Source organism: Denticeps clupeoides, unplaced genomic scaffold (genome assembly GCF_900700375.1).
Source record: "Denticeps clupeoides unplaced genomic scaffold, fDenClu1.1, whole genome shotgun sequence".
Taxonomy (NCBI): Eukaryota; Metazoa; Chordata; class Actinopteri; order Clupeiformes; family Denticipitidae; genus Denticeps; species Denticeps clupeoides.
Genome location: NW_021629784.1, coordinates 282,890 through 309,387, shown reverse-complemented (window position 1 = coordinate 309,387; position 26,498 = coordinate 282,890). Strand labels below are relative to the sequence as shown.

The following is a 26,498-nucleotide window of genomic DNA, read 5'->3' as shown; positions in this document are numbered from 1 at the left end:
TACCTTACAGCTGCTCTTCAAAACATGTACCGTGCCTCAGACACAAAGGGTCAAAGGGGCAAGAAGATGACAAGACTGCAGTGAACTCTTCTAGCTCAGGGACACAATGGTAGTAAGTTACTACCTGTGACGTTGTAGTGTTCTAGTTCATGCGACAGTGTTCCCCACTAGGCTAATAGCACCTCGTTTACTGTGGTGGTTTCATGATCCATTTACATTTTTAAATTTACAGCATTTATCAGACGCCCTTATCCAGAGCGACTTACAATCAGTATTTACAGGGACAGTCACCCCCTGGAGACACTCAGTGTTAGGTGTCTTGCTCAGGGACACAATGGTAGTCAGTGGGATTCGAACCCGGGTCTTCTGGTTCATAGGCAAGTGTGTTACCCACTAGGCTACTACCACCCAGATCCGGTCCAAAAGGGGTTACTCCGGTCCGGTATCCGGTCCGAGTTTCACGTTAGTCATGTGAAATGTTCTCTTGTAGTTTTCACCATGTGTCAAATGTATAAAGCTGCCCTGTTCGTTTCTGTTCGCCGTCAGGTCTTGAAGTTATGTTCCATGTTCACCAGTGTCATCGAATGTCTCCCCTGTCCTGTTCTTCACAAATTAAACCCTGGTTTTGTGATGTCATGCGATTGAGTCCTTCTTCGTATTCCTCGGTACCTATTCTCATCGTCTCCTTTCACCTGCCTCGTCATGCCAACATGGTTGTGACAGACTACCATCTCGCCCCAGGGTGTGGCCATGGAGCCCAAGAAGCTGGAAGCAGTGGCATCGTGGCCCCTACCCACGATGCTGAAACAGCTGCAACGGGTTCTTGGGTTTGTGAATTTCTATCGTCGCTTCATCCGTGGCTACAGTACAGTCTCACCCAGCCTTCAACACGCCCGTTTCACCTGACCACTGAGGCCATTCATGCAGTCAAGTCCCTGTGCCCTCGTTTCACCACCGCTCCTGTTCTTCAACATCCAGATCCATCACTTCCGTTTGTGGTGGAATTGGATGCGTCAGAGGTGGGTGCTGGTGCTGTTCTCTCTCAACCCGGTCCGGACCGGGAATTGCACCCGTGTTGCTTCTTCTCGCGGAAGTGAAGGATCTGGATGTTGAAGAATAGGAGCGGCGGATGAACTGAGGATCAGACGAAGGACTTTAGCTTGCTGATGTGGAATACAGGATAGGGTGGTAGTAGCCTAGTGGGTAACACACTCGCCTATGAACCAGAAGACCCGGGTTCAAATCCCACTTACTACCATTGTGTCCCTGAGCAAGACACTTAACCCTAAAATTGCTCCAGGGAGACTGTCCCTGTAACTACTGATTGTAAGTCGCTCTGGATAAGGGCGTCTGATAAATGCTGTAAATGTAAATGGACACGGATGGTAGGAGGGAGCTGGAGACGGTAGGCGAGGCGAGCCACACTCTGTCCCTTTACATTTATAGCATTTATCAGACGCCCTTATCCAGAGCGACTTACAATCAGTAGTCCCACTTGGAAGCACGACCGCCAGCACACCCGCCGCACACACTTCCGAGTGGGACAGAGAGTGTGGCTGTCCACCCAGGACCTTCGTCTCAGGACTGAGTCGCACAAACTGTCCCCTTGGTACATCGGCCCATTTCGGATCCTCAGCTGGATCAAACCCCTCGCCTACCATCTCCAGCTCCCTCCTATCCATGTCCATCCTGTATTCCACGGTCACCGGAATCAGAACGTGAGCACGTGTAGGAGGAGACGAGGAACCTCGGTGCGGTGGAACACCAGGAGGCTGATAGATTCATTCCTGCCCTGATCGAATCCTTTGTGATTTGAATTTGAAAGAGAAACAGGACGTCTTCATATCAGCAGATCATTCAACAAACACTCAGTTTATATTCAACACTTCACTGCAAGGTTGGTGATTACAATATGAATGTAAAATAATTTGATCAAAATAATATTTTAATATGCACGTCTTAATTATAACATTATCTGTCCCGGCGCAATGTTTCTCTTTGCTGTGTGTTCAGCTTCACCTTTTCTCCTCAGATTGATCTTCCCATACTGAATATACACACAAAAGCACTGCCAGCTATGACTGCTCAGGAAATCCATGCTATGCAGAAGGAAGACGAGGCCATCGGTCCAGTTTTGTTCTGTAAAAGCCTGAAACAGAAGCCCAGCCGTAGCGAGAGGATTCAAATGTGTAATAGGGGTCTTCTGCTTTTAAGAGTGCTGGAGGTTAGTGGTACATGACGCCATCAGAGATGGCAGTAGATGGGTGGTGGAGCAACTGGTTTTACCAGAGAAATTGCACGTGCATGTCAAGACAGCACTTCATGATGACTCTGCACACTTAGGAAACCCAGGTGGCATGAATATGTGGATGCCATGACTCACAACTGCACACGACACGACTCCAGAGGGTACACACCCTACTACTTGATGTTTGGCAGACATCCCAGACTCCCAATTGATCTGGTTTTTGAGCTGTCCACCACAAGTGAGACAATCCAGACCTTGCACAATTGTCTGTTTATTTGTAATTATTAGTGTTATACTTTTTTTTCTCTTTATTCTCAGATGGGCTATAGCAGGGGGTTACACCCCTTTTTCCTTTTTTTTTATGAAAATAAAACTAAGGACAAATAGGCTAACCTATGTTTGTGAATTTCATAGTTTTTTTCATGTACATCTTGAATGTTTCACAGAAAGGTTGAAAAAATCGACAGAATACTCGATTCCAAAAAATATTTGATAGTCGCAGCCCTAATCTGCTGTTATTTCTGTTTGTTGCCGTCTCAAACCAGACTGTGATACAGGAGCACTAAGTTGCAGTGTAGAACTGGATCATCAATTCCTGGCAAACAGAACACGGTTCCTCTATAAGAACATTTGTGTTAAAGACTGAATCTGGACCCCAGTAAATAAGTTGAAATAACTTACTATTTCACCAGACACTCAGCAGATGTTCCAGAGCTATAAGACCCCATATCAGAGTGAACAGACACTGGAGGAGACTATAAAATTAATAGAAAAAAATTTGCTTAAAGAACAAACATACAAACTACCAAAAAATCAGCACAAGCCATGAACAATTAATTGTGACATAATGAGCTGGGAATGAAAATATTATGAATGAATGAAATGTCTGCCCCCAACACGATGCACCCAAAAATAGCAAAAGCCAGGTTAACATTACTGATCTTAATAATAAGTCATTTTTTTCAGATGAGTGTAATAATCATGTCTGACCTTCTTGTAGCCTGTATAAAAGTATTTTATTATTTTACTAATTAGTAGTTTCCCCACATGACACCATGTTTGGTGTAGAAGTTACTGATGTTGTTTGCTGAGTCTCTCACCTGATCTTCTCTTCACAACCATCACAACACCAACAACCACAGCGATGAGAACGAGAGCAGCAACAACCAACCCAGCGATGAATAGAACATTATTACCTGCAGTAAAAGTAAAAAACACTTTTATACTGGACTGTGTGGAGTGTGTACTGGGTCAATATTAACATGTTTAATAATAATAATCTTCATTTAGGATGTTGCCCACATGAATTTGGCAAAATGTTGTCAAAATTAGTTAAATTCTGTGTTTAATGTGTATTTTGAACCAATTATATATTCTTCTTTGCCTAATAAAGTAGATTAGATAAGTACATAAGAACAGTCAGTTACTTAAACGTGTCCCATTTCTGTCTAGGGTTGGTATAAATGTGTATAGAACATTTGGAGGCATAGAAGGGGGTGAGTTTGGAGGGCATTTATATTCTGTTTTTATTTAATTATTTATTTAAGCTCTCATTATCATCATTATTATTGGCTATTGTGCAAATAACTGAACTTTAATTGCATCCTCATCTCCATACAGTGAAATGCTCTCCAACACACTTTGTTTTAAACTGGTTCTATCAAAAGGACTTTAGAACAAGAAACCACACAGGTGAAGTGGTTCTTCTTCCACACATCAGGGGTCACTTTGAGTTCTGCACGTTTCTGGAAGGTTCCATCATGGTTGGACAATGTCTCACCAACATCTACATCTTCATGCAGGTCCTGTCCATCTTTCTGCCAGCTGATCTTCACCTTATCAGGGTAGAAACCTGTAGCGTGACAGACCACTGGAGAGGAGGAGTCTGTCTGCAGCAGAGACACCTGAGGAGGGACTAGAGACAGGAAGACAGGAGGGGGACAGGGAGAGAATTTGGAAGAGAAACATCATATCAGCAGACCATACAACAACCTTCAGATATTTAAATATGTATAAACTTGTAGATGATTCTGGTGTACATTTAGTCTCTGCTTTACTGTGTTGTTAGTAAATATTTATTTTTTACATTATCAGGTTTACTGGATGTCTTTTGCTAATTTAATGTGTTTGGGAACAGAATGTAAATGTAAACAATAACAAGAATATTTTCTGATCTTAATAATAACACATAAACAGTGTTTGTGTTTCTTGTTGTTCTGTGTGCTGCTGTACCTTTTCTATCCAGACTGCTCTTCCATAGTAAACATACTTCTTCAGCCAGTAAATACATTCCTGGGTCAGGTAGTTCTTCCTCCGCTCAGCTTCAGCTCCATCCCATTCCTGTTTGGTGATTACATCCTCTTTAACTGGAGCAACCCAAGATGTGCTCCTCAAAGTGAGATAAAATCTGCTCCATCGTAACCAAACTGCTCGTATCCATCTGTAGCTCCAGTCTCATCTTCCCACTCACAGCCGTACATCATCTGAAAAGTGTGGATTCCTGTAAAGAGAAAAGAAGACAGAAGGGGAGTTTATATCTGTGCCAGCGTGCGTTTCTACTGTATTTACTGTATTTTCTGGGTGAATGTGTGGAGGTCCTGGAGATCCCAGAGAGGGAGCCAGACGACCCTCTCTTCTGTCTGTCTGTCTCTGTGTGTGTGGGCGTGTCATTTTTGTCCGTATGTCGCCCCCACTTCCCCTTTTTGTGTCCACCAGATGGTGACCCAGCAGCGGAGCAGAACCCCAGGGAGGAAGCTCCTTCACTGGTTCAGGATGGGGTACCCCTAAGTCCAGCCAGGGGGCGTGCTCCACCTACGTTTTTTTTGGGGGGTGCTGTTCTGCTTGGGGGCTCCTCCTGAAGAGAGGGGGGTGGGGAAGTGATGAAGCTGGGTCCTCTTGTAGCCGGTAAGGAGGGCGTGCAGTGAGAGGGGCTGCATGGGCACAGAAGGCAACAGACAGGGTCCGGGACCCGGGACCGCCTCCACCTCCGAATGACACCGGAAGTGTCAGAGGGGACGTGCGAAGACAGGGCCCACACGTAAATGGAAGGGTTAGCCCTGTTTTATGTGTGAAGGTTTGAGGGACCGAGGCCACCATGCGGGACCACGTCGGGACCACGCGTATTTACCTGATCTTATTTTAAATTCTCTAATGTCAGAAAAACAGTCAGAAAACTAATTTGAAGTGTCAGATTTTAGTGTTTTATTATTATCTTGTCTTGTATTATGTCTCTTGTATTATGATTGTGAAACACTGCATTATTGAATATACCTTGGAGAAGAATGAGAAGCTAGCAAGTATTGCTAAAGGTATAAAATGCTAATCACACATCCAAGGATATCCAAATTTATTCAAAGACTGGCTTACATGGTGCTTGGAGGCATCAGGAAAAAATATCAAAGTGATTAAATGTGGAAAATTTGTCTGTCATAATATAGTTTGTCATTCCATGTTTGATGCCGTGTACATCACCTCTGAGATTCTGTTACACCTTTCTGATGCTGGCTACAGTATACTTATTTTTCACCACCCCTGTGTGAACCCAAGCCACTATGAGGTGACAAGGTTCACTGTGGACGGTCAAGAACAAATCCTTAGAATCCTATCTGAGATTACAGAGGATAATGATGCAGCAGTTGACCTGTGCACAGAGGCATCCAGCTGCTATGTTAAATTAACAGGCATCACTTATTTGACATTTGAAAGTTCCTAGTGCAGGTTCTTGGTGTCTTGAAACCAGTCTCAGGCAGTAGATCTGTGCCGTGCTTCTGAGCTTGTTAGTGAGGCACTGGACTTATCCATGAGGAGGACTGTTGGTGAGGGTCATCTCCTGCTGAGGATGAGTCACATCCAACAAAGAGAAAGAGAACAATGAGCAAATAAGTGTTGTGCTCTCAGCTTTGGTTCATACAGACTCTGGTGACCCCCACCCCATCATAATAAAAAGTAAAAAAGTGAAGTGATTGTCACATGTGATACACAGCAGCACAGCACACGGTGCACACAGTGAAATTTGTCCTCTGCATTTAACCCATCACCCTGAGTGAGCAGTGGGCAGCCATGACCGGCGCCCGGGGAGCAGTGTGTGGGGACGGTGCTTTGCTCAGTGGCACCTCAGTGGTAGCTTGGCGGATCGGGATTCGAACCGGCAACCTTCCAATTACGGGGCCGCTTCCTTAACCGCTAGGCCACCACTGAAAAGTCTCTGAAAAGATTCCTGCTTTGGTTAAATCCCAATCATGTAGTGTGCACTTGCCGGTACCACTTTCCCACTTCCAGGTTGTGGGTTCCTCATCACATTCCCTTCCCAGATCCCATCGGCACGGATAGTTGTCCTCCCAGGTGTAACCAGCGTCAGATGCAGCTTGCTGTGTGTTCATACGCTCCCCTTCATAAGCCCCGACCCTCATGGCGGTGTCCCTGTGTCTCTGTTACATACTGGATTGTTCTGTGCTGGAGTTTGTGTTGTACAGGAATGTGAATAAACTGCTAGAGAGTGCTGGGCAGTGGGTGTGTCAGCAAGCAGGACTGATGACCTCACAAGATAAGGCACCAGACTTGTGAAGTCAGCCACTCATCAGAGCACAGGAGGACATTATTCAGTGCCAAGCGTGGTGGTTTATTATTGTAAGACCATTGGTGGGCATATTTCACTCCCCACCTCGGTTGTAACATATTTTTAACTCATCTTTGTTCAGGGGGTTGGACATGTCTTAACATGTCATGACAAAACCAGTTATCCAGAGCACCCCACCTCCTCATTTCCCGCCTCTGTTGCCACCATGTGCCCCCTTCACATTTCTGTCTGTCCCCTCATATATGCCCGTCTAGAACCGGCCCTGCTGTGTGTTTCTCTGAGCTGTTCTTTGAGCTGCTGTACCTTTTCTCTCCAGACTGATCTTCTACTGATCTTCCCGTAGTAAACATACTTCTTAAGTCCTTTTCCAGGTACTTCTTCCAGTAATTAGATTCATTGCATTTTGTTTCAGCCTGTGCTCTAACAAAAATTCAATCAGTGTTTTTCATCCCACAGACAGCCATACCACTGCTGTAAAGTGTAGAGAATTTTAATTAATAAAGAAGCTCTATGATCATCGTTCATTTAAATGTTTGTTTTCTGCTTTGCACTTATGTCACTTTGAGTTCACGTATTTAATGTAAATAACTGTGATTGTGAAGGTTTATTTTATGTTGGAGTAAAGTCTAAATAAACTTTTATTTTTCTAATTTTACTGGGCTTCTTTTTGTAAAGGGATCAAGCAGTTAGATAAAGTCTGCAGCAAAGATTAAGTTGCTCATACAGGGAACTCTTGTAAAATTGTGCGTGCGTATGCGTGTGTGTTTGTCACCACTCAAGCACTGCCCGAGCTGTGCAAATAGCCCCACTTCCTTGTGGGTAACCCTACTGAGGAAAGGCTAAGAGAGAACATCCCTACAGAAAAACAATGCACTGGTGGTGTGCAAAGGCAGGCCTAAACAGAGCAAGGGCCCTTCAGTCTCCTGCAGCCAAGAAGAGGGCTGGTCATCTTGGGTCCACCAATCAGGGTTACCTCATCATGGTGAAGACTGGAGGTGACGCAATTCTGGCGCAAATAATGGCAATTCTGAAAGACCCCATAGAAGAACAGCGCTGAGCTGAATCCCTATAACATTGACATGGCAGCACTGAGTGAAACCAGGCGACTGGATTAAGGATCATTAACAGAGGAGATGAGCTACACCTTTTCCTGGAATGGATACCCTACTGGCAAACATGATCTGCATGGTGTCGGAATGGCCAAGAAGACCACACTGCTTCCAAGGTTCACTGAAACACCCGTGGGCATCAGTGAAAGACGAATGACTCTCCATGTCCCTCTGGTGAGTAATAATTTGGCACAATTCTTAGCATATAAGCTCTCACCTTGGTGGACATCAAAGGCACAGGAAATCCAGTCTTTTGCAGATAGGAATAACAGGCACAACTTCTGCAGTCAAATCTATTTATGGACCAACAACCCAGAGCATCACGCCCCTAAAAACATTAGATGATTATAAAACATGAAAGACCAGAACAAAAGACCTTCCAAGATGGATGCTTATGTGGACCCCACAATTCTGAGTGAACGGCCTGAATATCCACAAATCAAATACATACGTTCAGGGGGGACACCTCTGTCCACCAGCACTTCACCAATACATCAGCAAGGCCTGGGCAGATGAGAACATCCCACAGCAGTGGAGAGAGTGGCCAGCATGGTCACCATCTAAGGGTGACAAGGCCACCTGTGTAAATTACAGGGGCGCATCACTACTCACTGTGGCTGGGAAGGTTCTGGATTCAGAGTCTGGTCAACAACATTATACAGAAAACATGTTACCCGAGTCACAGTGCAGGTTCAGAGCAAACAGGAGCACAGTCGAGCTGTCTTTACAGCTCGGAAACGTCAGGAAAAGGGCGGTGAACAACACAGGGAAATGTTTATTGCCTTTGTTGCCCTAATAGAATATTTTATTTTATTCCAGCATTAATAACATGGTCAAAACCCAGACACAAAAGTGTTCATACACAGAAGTACAGAATCTCTCACGAGGCATGTAGCACAGAACCAGCTACAAACTCACAGACCTGCAGACAGAAGCATACGTATTTTTAGAGGCCTGTTTCACCACTGCTCTGTGACCAAGTATGTCAGCCATGTTTACTCATACAGAGATTCCGAGCAAGACGGCTGTATGAGTATCGAGGCAACGATTATCAGACATCAACTGCGATGGAAATATTATAATCTCTGCTGGAGGTCAAAAGAAGCGCAATAAAGACCTACTGAAAACTTTAGCAGTGAATTCTTACCCCTAAGGGGGGAATTTAAATGTCCAAAGAAACACTCAGGTTAAGACCTGATAACTATACTCTCTTGTGGGGTCTGTGTGTGTTGCAACGTACTGCTGTTCAATAGAGACAATCAGCTAAATTACATCACAAACCCTATTAGTGCATAAAAACATAAAAAAGATCTTCATACTTTTATCGTGATTATTACAATGAAACACTGCTGATAAACTGTTTTAAGTTACAGTTAAAAATGTTACTGACAACTCTTTCCAGCTTAAATGTTTGGCTTTCACTTTACTGGCAAAGAGAAGAGGGGAAAAAAGAGAACATTTCACTGGCAACTGGACTTGTTATGGATCCTTCTTTTCACCTTTCCATTCCAGATGGCTTTCTCAAGTCTGACTTTTAAAATAGTTCTTTCTCGAATCAGACTTGAGAAAGCCCTCTGGAATGGAAAGGTGAAACATTGTGAAGGATCCATAACAAGTCCAGTTGCCAGTGAAATAACTTTTTTTGAGATAACCATAACCTGGATGACTGAGAACCTTCACAGATATTGAGCACAAATGATATTTTCTGCTGGTTTGTTTCAGCCACCAAACCAGACTGTGATGGAGGAGCACAGAGTGAACTGCAGTGTTGAACTGGATCAGTATTTCCTGTGGAAAATAGAACATCTGTGTTAAAGACTGAATCTGGACACCAGTAAATAAGTTTGAATAACTTACTATTTGACCAGAGACACATCAGATGCTGCTAAGCTATTAGACCGCGAATCAGAGCAGATCATAGCAGAATCTGCAGTAGACCCTAGATGAACAGAAAATATTTAGATAAAAGCACAACTATACAAATTTAGACATTAAATTAAGTTACACACAAGTTATTGTCACGGCCAACACACCTCCAGCCCACCAGAGAGCGGAAGTGAGAGCGGGCAGCGGCCAGTATAAAAGCCAGGAGACCAGAGACGCTAGAATGCTTTTCCTACGCCTGACAAAACCGTTCCTTATAACCACGACCTTTGTCTGTCCTCGATTTTGAGTTTTGCTGCCGCTCTTGATACGACGATCGCCTGACTGACTGAACCTTGTGAACGAGACCTTCGCCCGTCCCTGACCTTCAGTTTGCCCCCTTTGCTAAGACGATACTTCATGTTATCCCACCTTCCTGCCACCCAAGACCTCCTCCAGTCCAGCTCACGCTCCCGAACCGTCCTCAAACCCGCCGTCTTCCTGTTCTCCTCTGCCCCGGTCCACCCAGCCTCAACCCCTCACCTCCTTCCCCGCTGCTCCCCACGGAGCCAGAGCTCCATCCCCGCCGCTCCACTCCTGTTCCCACTCACCTCCTGCCTCCCTCTCACAGACCAAACGCCTCAGAAGAATGTCCGAAGCTCGTCCAGTGTCCTCTCCCGGTACGATGACTTGTTCTGCCACTCCAAGAATGTCTGCAAGTGAGTCACCAAATTCACACAGTGACAATTATGTTTAAGTACAAGTTAAAATAAAGTCTTAATATTAAGTAATTTCTGAGATGAGTGTAATACTCATGTCTGGCCTTCTTGTAACCTGTATAAAAGAGAAGAGAAAGTATTTTAGTATTTTACTGATAAGTATTTTCCCCACATGACACCATGTTTGGTGAAGAAGTTACTGATGTTGTTTGCTGCGTCTCTCACCTGATCTTCTCTTCACAACCATCACAACACCAACAACCACAGCGATGAGAACGAGAGCAGCAACAACCAACCCAGCAACGATGAATAGAACATTAATACCTGCAGGAAAAGTAAAAATCACTTTTATACTGGACTGTGTGGAGTGTGTACTGGGTCAATCTTAATAATGTATTAATAATAATAATCTTCATTGGGCCACCTGAATTTGACAAATTCTTGCCAAAATAGCAGTACTTTAAATTCAATAGTGAAGTCTGAGTCTAGGTGTCGTTGTCACGACTACGGACTTACGGGGGAAGGAAGCGCAGAGGTTTGACATGCTGGGAACAGGGTTTTATTAATACAAACAATAAAAAAATACAAATAAACAGCGGCGCGGTGGCCGAAAACAGTTTAACGTAAATAATGAACTGAAACAAACCCGTAGGCGTGTGGCGATTGCCAGAACTCAAAACACATAAAACTAAATCAGGTCAAGTTCGTGCAGAGAGTTCACGAAAATGCCAGCGACCCCGAACGGGCGGAAACTTCCGGCATTTATGGGGCGTCAGGATTGGGTTCCGGTGTGGAGCCCAGCTGCAGGCAATCCTGACAGAGCCCCCCCTCCAAGGGCTACGTCCTCGGAGCCCCAACAGTACCATCAGTGGAGGCGGCGGGGCGGACGGCGGCAACCACAGGGCTCCTGCCCTGCTGTATCCTCCCCTTGGAGGACCCGGTCCCTCGGGCTGGCTCCCCGGCGTGGTCAGGCGTGGCGGCCCCGGTCCCTCGGGCTGGCTCCCCGGCGTGGTCAGGCGTGGCGGCCCCGGTCCCTCGGGCTGGCTCCCCGGCGTGGTCAGGCGTGGCGGCCCCGGTCCCTCGGGCTGGCTCCCCGGCGTGGTCAGGCGTGGCGGCCCCGGTCCCTCGGGCTGGCTCCCCGGCGTGGTCAGGCGTGGCGGCCCCGGTCCCTCGGGCTGGCTCCCCGGCGTGGTCAGGCGTGGCGGCCCCGGTCCCTTGGGCTGGCTCCCCGGCGTGGTCAGGCGTGGCGGCCCCGGTCCCTCGGGCTGGCTCCCCGGCGTGGTCAGGCGTGGCGGCCCCGGACCCTCGGCCTGGCTCCCCGGCGTGGTCCCGCATGGCGGCCCCGGACCCTCAGCCTGGCTCCCCGGCGTGGTCCCGCATGGCGGCCCCGGACTCCCGTACCTGCACACAATAATCAGGGCCGATCCATCTGGGTACGTGTGGGCCCTGTCTCCACATGTCCCCTCTGACACGTCTTGTGTCACCCCCTGCACCGCGCAGGGAGATTGTCCCAGAGCCTCCGGCGACTGTTCCAGGCACCCCAGGCTGGTGCCTTCTGGGACTGTGCAGCCCCTCTCGCTGCACGGCCCTGGTGCCAAGGGGGGGGCATTGCCAGACCATCCGGCTAGCCCCTTCTGCGTCCGTTGGGTCAAGCAGGCCCTCTTCCTGTCTGTCCCAGCTGGGTCCTCATGCCTACCCGGGGGCTCTATGGCGCTCCACCCCTCTGGAGGCAGACGCAGGCCCATGCCTGGCCCGCCCTCCTCACTGGCTACCGGAGGACCCAGCTCCATCGCTTCCCCACCTCCCCTCCCCTCAGGAGGAGTCCCCAACCCGAACTGCACCCCCCCAAAAAATTCTTTGGGGGAGCACCCCCCCCGGCTGGACTTAGGGGTACCTTGGGGCTTGTCCACCTCGCCTTGGACCGGTGCAGTCAGGTTGGGAACTCCCTCCCTGGGGTTCGGCTCTGCTGCTGGGTCACCATCTGGTGGACACAAAGAGGGGAAGTGGGGGCGACATACGGACACTAATGCCACGCACACACACACAGACAGAGACAGACAGAAGAGAGGGTCGTCTGGTTCCCTCTCTGAGCTCTCCGGGACCTCCTCAGGGGGCACAGCCAGAATCTCGGGAGGCGCGACCTTCTCGTCGCCCGCCAGTGTTTGGTCTTCTTGCCCCGGATCCTGACTGGCGCTGGATGTGGTGGAGGGGCAGAGTTCGATCCCTGGCTCAGGCTCTGGCCGATCAAACTCCGCCCTCAGTCTCTGCTGGAAGTCCCGAAAACTCCTGTCGGTCTCTCCCTGCTGCCAGGCAGCGTCGCTGGAGATGGTGGTGGGCGTGTGGCGTGGGGGGTGGTGGACGTCTTCTCCAGCATGCGGGGGCGCTGGTGATGCGCTGCCGTTCAGCTGGGGAACGTCCGAGCAGAGGGAAGGCGGGTCGGCGACTGGAACTGGGAGGGCATCTTCCCTGTGAGGCAGTTCCGACAGTGCAGTTGCTGGTTGGCGACCTCCTGTCGCCCTGTTCCACCAGCTTACGCCCGCATCGCTGTCCTCCTCCTCACTGTTGTCGCACCTCTGGGACTGACGTGGGTTTCCACGGACCTCGCAACGGACGGGCACGATGGGCGGAGCCATCCCGGCACCGACTGCCCAATCGGCGTCATCCTCGTGTTGGTCCGTGTCGACCTCATACCCTCGGAAGTCACGTGGATCTTCACGGATGTCGCGACAATCTCGGACGCGCGCGCTGGGTGGAGCCATCCCGGCCCCGACTGCCCAACGAAAATCCACGTCATTGTCGCTTTCGTCATCCGTGTCCTCCCACCTGTGACTCCGAGGGTCGTCCACCCTGCGGACATCCTGGACCCAGGGTGCGATCAACTCCCAGGGACAGTACTCTGGCCATTCGGGCTGGAGGCTGCCCATCCCCTCGCTGGAGGGACGCCGCCGTTGTTGTCGCTTCTCACCCCCCTGGAAGTGACGTGGGTCCCCACGGACCTTGCGACGATCGCAGACTGGTGCGATGGGCGGAGCCCAACTCTCGTCTCCCGTGCTCTCGTCGTCGTCCGTGTCGTCCCAGTCCACGGGGAGCCTTGCCAGCAGAGCGCAGAGTTCTTGGCTCGACATGCCGAAGATCGTGTGGGTCGCATCTTCTGCGCTCGCTGCCCACGTCACTTCCTCGCTGCTGCCGACGCCAACGTCCTCGCTCCGCCCACTCACCCGCCGACGTTGTCGCTTCCGGGTTTCGCGGAGTTTCCCGGGGGTGACGTCATCACGCGGCGCCGCGTACCACGGCTTCTCGGGGAGAAAACGCTCCACCAGAACGGGCGGCGCGTCTCTCCCCTGGCGTCCGCGTTCGCCGCGCCGCGCTGCGTCCTTCGCGGCGTTTCTTCTCCTCTGTTTTTTACCTCTGCGCTTTTGGGTGGGTCGCTGGCATTCTGTCACGACTACGGACTTACGGGGGAAGGAAGCGCAGAGGTTTGACATACTGGGAAGGGGGTTTTATTAATACAAACAATAAAAAAATACAAATAAACAGCGGCGCGGTGGCCGAAAACAGTTTAACGTAAATAATGAACTGAAACAAACCCGTAGGCGTGTGGCGATTGCCAGAACTCAAAACACATAAAACTAAATCAGGTCAAGTTCGTGCAGAGAGTTCACGAAAATGCCAGCGACCCCGAACGGGCGGAAACTTCCGGCATTTATGGGGCGTCAGGATTGGGTTCTGGTGTGGAGCCCAGCTGCAGGCAATCCTGACAGTCGTTTAATGTGTAGTTTGAACAGAACCAATTATACATTCTTTAAATAGTAAAGTAGATTATTCAAATTCAGTTTCTTACATGTGTCACTTTAAGAATTCATCCATGTTTTGTGTTTTAAACATTTGTGTTTATACGGGTTGGTGGAAATGTGTGTAATAAAACTAATATTTAAGTCTTTTTAATACAGCTCACTGAAGATTTGTACACAATAGAACTTGTCCTGTAACGCCCGGCGTTCCACCCGGTGGTGTGTTAGGTGCAGATGGAGCTGAAGATCTTTGCCTGAACCAGACAGGTTTTTACACTGAGTTGCGCAGTAAATGAGCGGTCAGGTGATGCGTTTCAACCAGCGAGAAAGATGCAAAAATGATGAGAAGAGTTGAAATGGACTGTCGATTAGATTTTTGATGAACCGGGGTGTACGGAAAACTTTGACCATGTTAATAAACGGCACATTGTTGACGTGCACATTTGAAGCGCCCAGCTTCATTCTGGTATGAATAAGACCTTAATAAAAGGTTTTTTTTGTTCTATTTGTACAAGTTTTAATTGTGTCCTCAGCACCATAAAGTGAAATGTTCTCCACCACACATTATTATAAACTGGTTCTATAAACAACACTTCTGACAAAGGGACTTTAAAGCAAGAAGACTGATGATTCTGTCTAGAAGTTCCTGTACCTGCATTGTTGGTCCTGATCTTCTCCTCAGTCAGGATCATGTGGATTGGGTCTCCACTCTTGTGCTCCACCACACAGGTGAACTGGTTCTTCTTCCACACATCAGGGGTCACTTTGAGTTCTGCACGTTTCTGGAAGGTTCCATCATGGTTGGACAACGTCTCACCAACATCTACATCTTCATGCAGATCCTGTCCATCTTTCTGCCAGCTGATGTTCACCTTATCAGGGTAGAAACCTGTAGCGTGACAGACCACTGGAGAGGAGGGGACTCTCTGCAGCAGAGACACCTGAGGAGGGACTAGAGACAGGAAGACAGGAGGGGAACAGGGAGAGCAAATTAAATTAAAATTAACATATTGATATTTTGAATTATCAACAGAAACAACTAAAGATCTGTTCACCACCAGTTAACTCAATAGTGTGTGTGTGTGTGTGTGTGTGTGTGTGTGTGTGTGTGTGTGTGTGAGACTGTACTGGGTGGAATCAGTGTATACATTTACATTTATGGCATTTATCAGACGCCCTTATCCAGAGCGACTTACAATCAGTAGTTACAGGGACAGTCCCCCCCTGGAGCAACTTAGGGTTAAGTGTCTTGCTCAGGGACACAATGGTAGTAAGTGGGATTTGAACCCGGGTCTTCTGGTTCATAGGCGAGTGTGTTACCCACTAGGCTACTACCACCTGTATACAAGTTGCCTTCCTGCCTTGTGGATCTTTTTGTTTTACTTTACTTTACTTTACTTTGCAGACACTTTTATCCAAAGTAACTTACAAGGAGAAGACACCAGCAATTCTCATTCATTTTTGTTTGTACACTTTTCTATTTAAGAAGACTTTTCCTTTTGTTTTTGTTTATTTTTTATTAATATTTTCTTTAATTCATAAGTATATGGCTTCCCCCTATTCATGTTACAGAGTTTAGAGGTACAACTTGTAACATGGATCCCTACTGACATTACATATCAGTCCTGCTGTGTGTTTCTCTGTGTTGTTCTGTGTGCTGCTGTACCTTTTCTCTCCAGACTGATATTCCTGTACATCCCATACTTCTTTATCCAATCAACACAATCCTCTTCCAGGTATTTCTTCCAGAATTTAGCTTCACCTCCATTCCATTTCTGCTTGATGATTTCTGTCTCTGTTCTTGCAGCAACCCAATCAGAGTTTTTCAAATCCAGTTTTATAAAATCTTCCCCATCATAACCATACTGACTGTATCCATCTGTAGATCCATATTCATCTTCCCACTGACAGCCGCTGTAAAGTGTGAACTCCTGAGAAAGAGAGAATTTAATCAGTAAAAAGCTCTATGATCATCATTAGTTTTCATGTTTGTTTGTAGTTGTCACTTTCTGAGATTATGTATTTAATGTAAATAGCTGCTTTATTACATTACATAAATTAATAATGATTTAAGTTTATATACGTCTGTAATTAAATATTTTACTGTGTAAATTCTGTATAATTACTGCATCATATATAACAAAAAGATGTGGAGAGTTTACATGAACTCATATTTTTCTTCTTTTTACAAGGACAAACATCCACAGTGAAGATAAAGTTACTTTTACAGTGGAGGTTACACACCAGCAGGACAGAATAATGTGTGTGTGTGTGTGTGTGTGTGTGTATGTGAGAGCAGGCAGAAAATGTACACTTTTTTACTGTAAGTGAAAGTGAAGTGATTGTCATTGTGAAACACTGCAGCACAGCACATGGTGACACAATGAAATGTGTCCTCTGCATTTAACCATCACCCTTGGTGAGCAGTGGGCAGCCATGACAGGCGCCCGGGAGCAGTGTGTGGGGACGGTACTTTGCTCAGTGGCACCTTGGCGAATCGGTATTCAGTACAGATGAAGGAGGAGGAGCAAACACACGGAAGATGGATGAAGGAAGGATGAAAGCAGGATAAGTATTTTCAAAAACAAATGAACATAAAAGTAACATGGCAGAATCCTCACTTTCCCAATAAAGACAGAAAGTTCATCTGACACATAAACTCAAATTTGAAGAGTCCTGATCATCACCCGGTCAAACTAACTCAACACACCTGAACAGGCATTACGTACACCAAGGTGTAACTAATACACACACACACACAAACACACACCACAACAACATTCTACATGTGAGTAGTTACATGCAGGGTGAGGGGTGCAGGGTCATGCAGGGGTGGGACTGGTGCAGGTGACACTGAGATGAGTTGAGACAGGATACAGGGGAGGGGAAAACAGGGCAGACAGGCTGAGAACTTGACATTTACAGTTTTACATTCTAATCAGAGGCTTGAGACTTGCAGACAAATAAATCTTCCATCTTCCTCCTCCTCATATCTCTGCTCTTCCCCAGTTATACTTCACTTCACCATTTTCTCTTTTGGTAATGCTCATAAAGTATGTTTGATGAAGTGTGTGGTGATTTAAATTGTGCAAAGGTGAAGAGGTGGTGAGGTTCATGTCCATCTGAGGTGTGGGCGACCGTGTTAAGTTTAGTGTTTCACTGATATTACAGATGAAATGTGCCATCTTTTCTAGAATTGCTGAAACTAACATGTTTTGCCTTCACAGTTTCTACTTAATTCTGCAGAGTTATAATAGAAGCTTCATCCCTGGGCAACAACTAAAACTTCAGAGGTGTTTGGATTTGAAGAGGATGAAGGTGCTTGTTGAAGAGCAAGAGCACCAGCCCCCATCATGCACACATTCTACCGAGGAACCATCGAGAGCATCCTGTCCAGCTGCATCACTGTGTGGTTTGGAGCCTGCAATGCGTCCTGCCAAAAAACTCTCCAACGCATAGTAAGAGCAGCTGAGAGAATCATCGGTGTCCCTCTCCCCTCCCTCCAAGACATCTACAGTACACGCCTCACCAAGAAAGCCCTCTGCATAGCAGCTGATCCCACCCACCCAATGCAAACCTTCTTCAGCCTGCTGCCATCAGGGAGGAGACTGCGGAGTCTCCAGGCCAGGACCAGCAGACTGAAGGACAGCTTCACCCATCAGGCTGTCAGGAAACTCAACTCCCTCCCAGCTCTGCCCCCACTCCCCTCACTCCCCTCTTCTGCTCCACAAACTTTCTGAACTCTAAATCACACAAACTGACCATGCACCAGTCACTCTGTGCAGCTCTGGTCTGCCAACTACCTCACTTTCACTTCGTCACTTTAAACTTAAAACTCTGTTGCACTATTGGTTTTTGCACTCTCCTGATGTTGCACTCTCCACCATGTGCCCTTATTTGTACATGGTGTTTTTAAAATTGTATATTGTGCCTTTCTTTTTAAATTGTATTTATACTCTGTATTCGTTACTGTTACTGTTTTTGTATTTAATGTTATTTTTATGGGTCAGAGAGTAACGTAATTTCAATTCTCTGCATGTCCTGTACATGTGGCAGAATTGACAATAAAGTTGACTTGACTTGACTTGACTTGACTTGACTGACTTACCTTGATCTCCAGTCTGATTAAATTCAGTCATTATGATTGTCAGATTCTCCTGGAATTTCCATGTAAAAGCTGTGAAGCTCTTTATCTGATCCTCCACATACTTCTCTCCCAGCTCCTTCACCCAGTCCTGCCGGATCTCAGACTGGTTGTTCTTACTGTCGAAGTTTCCAGTCACTTCATCATCGAACAAATTTACACCAACAAATTCAGGAAGATCCTTTATTCCTGTAGATGCTGTGTGTAATCCTGTCCAGGAATGAATCACTGTTGGAGAAGAAACAGGAAATTTAGTAAAGCAGCAAATTAAACTCTAATAAAATCATTTTAAACTCATGCCTTTGTTTAATTTAAACTCAATAGTTGAATAGTGAGAACAAATCAGGGTGGATGGTGAATTTCCTTGTTTATTAGATATATATTTAGACATATTTTGTGCTGATGACAGTGCACATGTAGCTGGTAAGGAAACTGGCTCGTAATCAGAATGTTGCCGGTTCGAATCCTGATCCACTGAGGTGCCACTGAGTAAAGTACCGTCCCCACACACTGCTCCCCGGGCCCCTGTCATGGTCCCCACTGCTCACCAAGGGTGATGGCTAAAAGCAGAGGACACATTTCGTTGTGTCACCATGTGCTGTGCTGCAGTGTTTCACAATGACAATCGCTTCACTTTCACATGGTGGGAGACCAACTGATTTTGTCACTTCTGTGCCCCCCCAACACCAACGCCCCGGTAAATCCTAATTCCTTATTGTGCACTTGACTGAAACATTTCCTCACTACTGGTTTGTGGGTTCCTTATCACATTCTCTTCATAGGGCCCTTCAGCTCGAACCGTGATCCTCCCGGTGAAACGAGTCGTCAGGAGCTGCTTGGTCCCTTATTTAAACCCGCTGGATGCAGAAGGCACCAGAGTCGTCCTCCAACACGTAAACCGAGGCGTTTCCCCTCGTCTGGGGTTTTATGGGTTTTTTTTCCGTTTTGCGAGACGTCTCACAGTGACCGTGGGCCTGAAGACTGAAAAGGGACAAGTGTCCCCGTCACATCCACAGTGTCACGTACGTGCCGCCCCCCCCAACACGCTTACCTTCCCCAGAGTATTAGACTGTGTGTCCGTGTCTGCGTGTCATGTCGGGGTGCCCTGGTAAGTCCCAATTCCCTTATGTGCACTGGGCGTGTCTGTTATCACAGTCCTGGGTCGTGGTTCCTCAACACGTTCCCTCCCCAGGACGGTGACCCTCACGGGGTAACGAGCGTCTAATCCGCCTCGTTATAAAAGACCCGCGTGATCCAGCGTCTACAGAGCGGTTCTCCAACGCGACCTCCGGAGTCTTGTCCCCTTTGTGTCCGTGGAGTGTTTGTCTCACGACCCTGCCTGACGTCTCCCGCAGGAGCGATCGTGAGAGGGGGGACACCCCGGACAAGCGCCGCACCAGCCCGAGGGTCGAGTGGGACTCCGTGGCTTGGTTTATGGCTTTTTTTTTTTTTACATTTCCCTGGCTTTTGTTACAATAAACTGTTCTTCCCCTGACACCTGGCTGTCCATCATCCTTCCCCAGCAAGACACACAGACGCAGAACCGTCCCTGAGCTGGGGGACTCGGCGCTTGGTTTTTTGTCTTCCGTCCGTCCGCCTCAGTGGTGACAGATTTATTCCCACAGCAGTCAGGTTGTGAATTTCCACTCAAATACCGGAGTGTGAGCTGCTCTGATAACAGGATGTACACATAGTAGGTTAGAGAGGAATTTAATGCTGAGCTGCTCCTAAAGCCACTCGTGTTGGGTTCGAATAACCATACAAGTAGAATATGTTACGTTTGGTTCTTTCAGTTGTCATTATATATATATATATATATATATATATAGAGAGAGAGAGAGAGAGAGAGAGAATATACAGAGAAATATCTGCCTATTACTAAAATAATTTCAGAATTTTAAACCGATCAGATTATAATTATCAATGTATACCACAAATATGAGAACTAACATTACTCTTTAAATCTGGCCTTATATGGATGATATTTTCACGCGAATATGCCACGTGTTGCCAGCGTTGCCGGTTCGAATCCCGATCCGCCACTGAGTAAAGCACCGTCCCCACACACTGGTCCCCGGGCACCTGTCACGGTGCCCACTGCTCAACAAGGGTGATGGTTAAAAGCAGAGAACATTTCGTTGTGTCACCATGTGCTGTGATGCAGTGTTTCACAATCACTTCACTTTCAAGAGTATTCACTGTGAAATTATTCCAAACCCTTTCACTCTTTTTTAAAGGAGTGCTAATACAGGAGTGTATCACAAGTGACAATCACTTCACACTGAACTTTAATAATAATTTATTAGAATGGAAACATACCTCCTGATGCAGGATCCACAAGTAGAAGGATAATTGCAGTCAAGATCTTCATTTTCTAACTCGCTTCACTTCGTATCGGTCAGATCCACGGTTATACTCCGACTGATTCAACTTTGCGGAAGTTCCTCATATTTATTGTCTCGTCACAGAGTTTAGAACCAATGATGATGGTCGAAAACATCATGAGCGTCACTAAAATCTGGATAGAAGTCAGAGCCGCAGGTTCTTCTTGCAGCCAAAAAGTGACCCGACGTTCACTTTCAAACTTAGTTAAAATGATCTCAGGGAGAGGAGGGTCACCTGGCGGGGCGGAGGGTCACCTGGCGTGGTGGAGGGATACCTGACGTGGCGGAGGGATACCTGGCGTGGCGGAGCGTCACCTGACGTGGCGGAGGGATACCTGGCGGGGCGGAGGGTCACCTGGCGTGGTGGAGCGTTACCTGACGTGGCGGAGGGATACCTGGCGTGGTGGAGCGTTACCTGACGTGGCGGAGGGATACCTGGCGGGGCGGAGCGTCACCTGACGTGGCGGAGGGATACCTGGCGATTACGATTATTAATGCCTCGATATCGATGCATCACGATGCAGCCCATTCATATTTTACTAAGTCACATGACGCTTTTAATTACAAGAGTTAAGTTCTGGTTCCTGGTTCTCCTGTGTGGACGCTGTGATTTGCTAAAATGGTCTGTGCTCAAACCGCGCTCACCTGACACCGTAAATGCCAGAAAAATATGGAATCAGATTTGTGGCAAATTGTTTTGGAAACAAAACCTTTCTCATATCAAACGAAAATACGACGTTCAAATGTCAAATAAGAGGTTGGAATTTTGACATCATGCGTTTTTGCCTACATATTTTAGGAGGAAAGGTTTCATGGAGAAGATCTTTTTTAATCAAAACAGTGTTACAGATTGTTGAGATACGTTACAGATACGTCTGTAAATGTCTGTCTGCCCCCCTCCTCCCCTTTCCTGAACCCTGAACTTCACACCCTGATCATGTTTTCAAGAATACTGTTGTGTGCAATAGATTCTGTTACATGCAGAATTTTCTATAGATTTATACTCTTCATATGAAAGTCACAAATCTAAAGGCCTAATCCAGAGATCTAAGAAGATCCGTTACTGTAAAGTTTCTAAAAATATGAAACAAAGAACCTTCTCACAAACTGAGCAATGTTTTTAATTGTTTTGCTGTAGTGCGTAATGATAAATGTATAGTGTTTACATTTTTGAAAGCTTCGAGCTGGTATGAAAGTTTGAGTTTTGAAGTGAGAAGGTGTGGATGTGTTTAGACATTGGGGAACATGGAGGAAACGTTTGTGAAATGTGTTTTATAGAAGGGGTCAGTCTGGAGGGTATATATATAATAATTAAATCATTCAATAATTCATTTGTCATTGTCATTGTTATTGGCTACTGTACATTTTAAGATGATTGTAGAAAAGATCAAATGACTTTTTCAGTTTTTTTGGATTGTTTACACACTAAAATTAAAAGTACACTATTACGTGTACACGAGCACGTTGTACACTATTAGCAAAACCTTACACTCAAGAAGCAAAACATGTTGTAGTTGTTCCATTTCAAATCCAATGCGGTGGCAAGCAGAGCCCAAATCATGAAGATTGTGCCGCTGTCCAAATATTTTGGGCTTATCTGTAACTTTTTTGACTGTAAAACATTTATATTACAGTTTTTTTGGATTGCTTAAGCACGATTTTCAAAACAGGGCCCGTGTTTTCAAACCAGTACTGACACCGAGGAACAGTGTCCGGCAAAACAGTGTAGCTCAGTGTAGATGTAGTACACACATTACAGTACAGTAAAAGTATGCAAGATCACACTGCTAAAGTGAATACAGACCTCTGCATAATAGTGCCGCAGTCGTTTCACCCTTTCGGAATTACGCTCAAAAGGCGATAAATTTGCTTCATTTGAATATGTTTTTTTTTTTAGGATGCGTGGCAGTGTTGATATTGAGACATGATGGATATCGTTGGAACTGGCATGGTTATTGACAATGTTAGCTTGGAGCTGTTCGAGTGTTATTGCATTGTTGCCAAAACCATGTTCACTTTTTCCCTCTCTTGCTGTTCTGTGAACACAGGAGGCCTTTCCCCCCGTGTCGTTCCTGACCCTCAACAGTAAACATTAGTAAAGTAATTTCACAGGACAAGGTTGTACTCACAGTCCCTCAGCACCAGGCCGTGGTTGACAACGTGGACAACCAGTGTTGCACAGATCTCATTTGTCAGATTCGGTTCTCTTTGAGCACCTCTTGGCTTCGTCTTCCTCATCCTCTTCTTCTACCTCCAGCATGGCCTCCATCTCTTCCTCTTCCTCTGTTGATTCTCCCCTTCCTCCTCCTCCTGCTTGTCCTCCTCCTCCTTTTGCAACAAGTGTGAGGTTGACAATGTGCTTATAGTTGTGCAAATATGGGTTGATGTTTTACTTTTTGAGTGTAAGTTTTGCTAATAGTTTACTACTTTTAATGTTAGTGTGTAAGCGATCCAAAAAACAAAATTAAATTCACCTGAAGAAGACTTGTACAGTACACTATACAGTTATTACATTTATGCCAGATATACTTATTTTTTCTTTTGTCCCCATCTTGTCCCCAACCCGCTCCCTCTTTTTGTGCCCGGCCAGTCTGTGTCTGTGCAGTGTGAGGCGTCAGGCTTCTTCTCTCTCACTGGGACGTAGATCCTTGTCCCTGGGCCAGGGCAGTGTGACAGGTCATCATCAGGCGTCTGATGGAACCTTTAGCCAGAGCACCCGACTCTGAGTTTGGTGACGCTGGACCTCTGGAGAGGTCACCTGTGTGGCTGTTCATGCAGGTGGAACTAGAAGGACCAATGTGACTCTAAACATCATCGGTAGATGACAATAGAAAGATATTATTGTGCAAAATTTGGTACGTAAATAGTTACATGTGTTACCGGAGAACCTGGCGGAAACCCACACCAACACGGGGAGAGCATGTAACACACACAGGTCCCAGAACAGCCTTCTCGCACTCTTCCCTGTGAAGATGTGCGACTTCTCCTCAGCGCTGAGACTGTGGCTGCTCCCTGCTCACAGTTCACAGGCAGCCGCCAAGAACCTGGCAGCAGAACGCAGGACCGCAGTCACTTTCCTTAAAGTACTGAAGCTTTCTTTTAGCTTGAGGAGGACAACGTTCTCAACCAAGCCACCCACCATCTAACACGTCAAGGTGAGGAGGTTAGAAAAAAAAAGGACAGATTAAGACGTAACGTAACGTGTTGTGGCGAGTGTCCCTGATCATTTCAAGTTGGTAATGGCCAACCCCTCTCCAGGCGAGCCCCCCCGGGGCAAAGGACATCACGTCCCACCAATGCCTCATGGCCTGTGGGATCATAATCTCTGGCAAGGACTCCCACCCCATTTTTCTAACCGCGTACCTGTTTTGGACATTGGCAGCATGGACCAGCTGGGACTCTCCAACGGTCGAGGCGTCGGTGGCTCATCACCTCCACCGACCAGGAGAGCTGCATCCTCCTCAACAGGACCATCACTTCCAGGTAAAGTGCAGCGCCTCCATGTCCCCGTTCACCCCATCATCCCTCATACTCCCTCCCCTCAGCTGGTACCCCAGACAAGCTTGAGAGTGGAGGGATAAACATTGTTCGTCCCCGTTCACTTTCCCCTCAATTTTCTCAGGGTTCCTTAAAAATTGCTCTAGCGCGTCCAGTCAAAAAAGAAAATGATTAAAAGAGCGTCATATCTCTTCACCTCCACAAGATGGCGCTCATGCACGGCCTGTGTGGCTGCGCGGAGAGCTGGCGCGCATGCGCAGTTTGGCCGCTGTGTGGAAAGGCTACAGGCTGCAATTCGCGCCATGACCCCCCGCGGGCTGTTTCCTCACTTGCAGCAGAAATATTCTCCCTCCTGAGCAAAGGAGCGATAACGGAGACAAAGACCCAGAGCACCACTCCCCTGAAAACATTAGACGATCATAAAAACCTGAAAGACCAGAACAAAAGACCTTCCAAGATGGATGCTTATGTAGACCCCACAATTCTGAGTGACCTGCCTGAATATCCACGAATCACCAGCCTCAATCAGCCTCCAACATTCCGAGAGGCAACAAGCCCCCCGACACCGACTTCATACCTTCAAATACCTACCTTCAGGGGGGTCACCTCCATCCACCAGCACTTCACCAATACATCAGCAAGGCCTGGGCAGATGAGAACATCCCACAGCAGTGGAGAGAGTGGCCAGCATGGTCACCATCTAAGGGTGACAAGGCCACCTGTGTAAATTACAGGGGCGCATCACTACTCACTGTGGCTGGGAAGGTTCTGGATTCAGAGTCTGGTTAATAATTAATAACATGTTCAAACCCATACACAAAGGTGTTCATTTTTTAATCTAGATTAATCTCACTGTAATCTTGGAATTAATCTAGATTAAAATGGCTCATTTGAATTCTGCTGAAGCCAGGTGGCGCATTAGACCAGGGGCTCATCTCCTGTTTCCAAAATGCATCACAAACTGCTTGAGAAAGCTGTTCTACTATGATAATTGGTGATGAAAATAAATTATGTTCAATAAGATGTACTTGCCTCGGTTGCACTCAAACATAGTTTGACGACGACTCTTCCCCTGCACTACATCAGTACTTGGCCCGGCATCCTCCGCATTAGCTAACGGATGCTTTGCATTTAGGTGGTACTTGAGACTGGAAGAACTCCTACAGTAAACTAATTCCACTTTGCACAAGGTGCAAACAACCTTAGTCTTGTCAAGGTTTCCATTGGGAAGCTTCTTAAAAATAAATTTTCCCTGAAGCAAACCCGGCGGCTTCATAGCTGGATCCATGTTACCACGTCACGTTTGATGTGGTACTTTCACAGTTCGAAGTCTCGTTCTCGCCCCCTACAGTGCAATTCGGCTAGGTATACATCCGCGCTAAAATATCAAGGTGTAAGTCATCATAGCTTGCATAGTATAGACCCAGCTCCCAACCCAACTTTGTGAATAGATTAACGCCGATATTTTTTTATCGCCCGATAAGAGTCTCATGTTAACGCAGCACGTTAACGCCGATAACGGCCCAACACTAGTTCATACACAGAAGTACAGAATCTCTCACAAGTCATGCAGCACAGAACCAGCTACAAACTCACAGACCTGCAGACAGAAGCATGCGTACTTTTAGAGGCCTGTTTCACCACGGCTCTGTGACCAAGTATGTCAGCCATGTTTACTCATACAGAGATTCCGAGCAAGACGGCTGTATGAGTATCGAGGCAACGATTATCAGACATCAACTGCGATGGAAATATTATAATCTCTGCTGGAGGTCAAAAGAAGCGCAATAAAGACCTACTGAAAATATCACTAAAGAGGTGCAACATCGAGCTGGGCAACCTGGAGCACATTGCTGTCAACCACAACATCTGGCAGCAGCTGTGCTCAGAGGGGATACAAGGACGGCCAGGAGACAACAGGCGAGGAGGAAAAATGTCTCCCAGTAACATCACCGCCACTTTCACACGTCCCACCTGCAAGAGGAGTTGTGGGTCCAGGATGGGATTATACAGCCTGAAGATCTCATCCACACAGGTTTACTTGTCATCTTCACTGCCTTTGCTGCTGATAGTGTTGATCATGCGAGTAGAAGATTCTTTTTCATTTTAATACATTTATTTTTTTCACCAGGTCAGAAGACAGTAAGTACAGTAAGTATTCTGCAT

The 26,498-nt window shown here is 46.7% G+C and overlaps 1 long non-coding RNA gene and 1 pseudogene across 1 annotated transcript; both read right to left on the bottom strand.

Annotated features, from left to right (window-relative positions):
* Nucleotides 1-1,042: 1,042 nt before the first annotated feature.
* LOC114774256 (patr class I histocompatibility antigen, B-1 alpha chain-like) lies at nt 1,043-21,016 on the bottom strand (annotated as a pseudogene).
* On the bottom strand, nt 8,582-10,602 carry LOC114774213 (uncharacterized). Its single transcript, XR_003744760.1, has 3 exons — nt 10,408-10,602; nt 9,791-9,872; nt 8,582-9,721 (listed from the first exon to the last, which is right to left on the bottom strand). It is a non-coding gene; the product is annotated as an uncharacterized LOC114774213 (long non-coding RNA).
* Nucleotides 21,017-26,498: the final 5,482 nt, after the last annotated feature.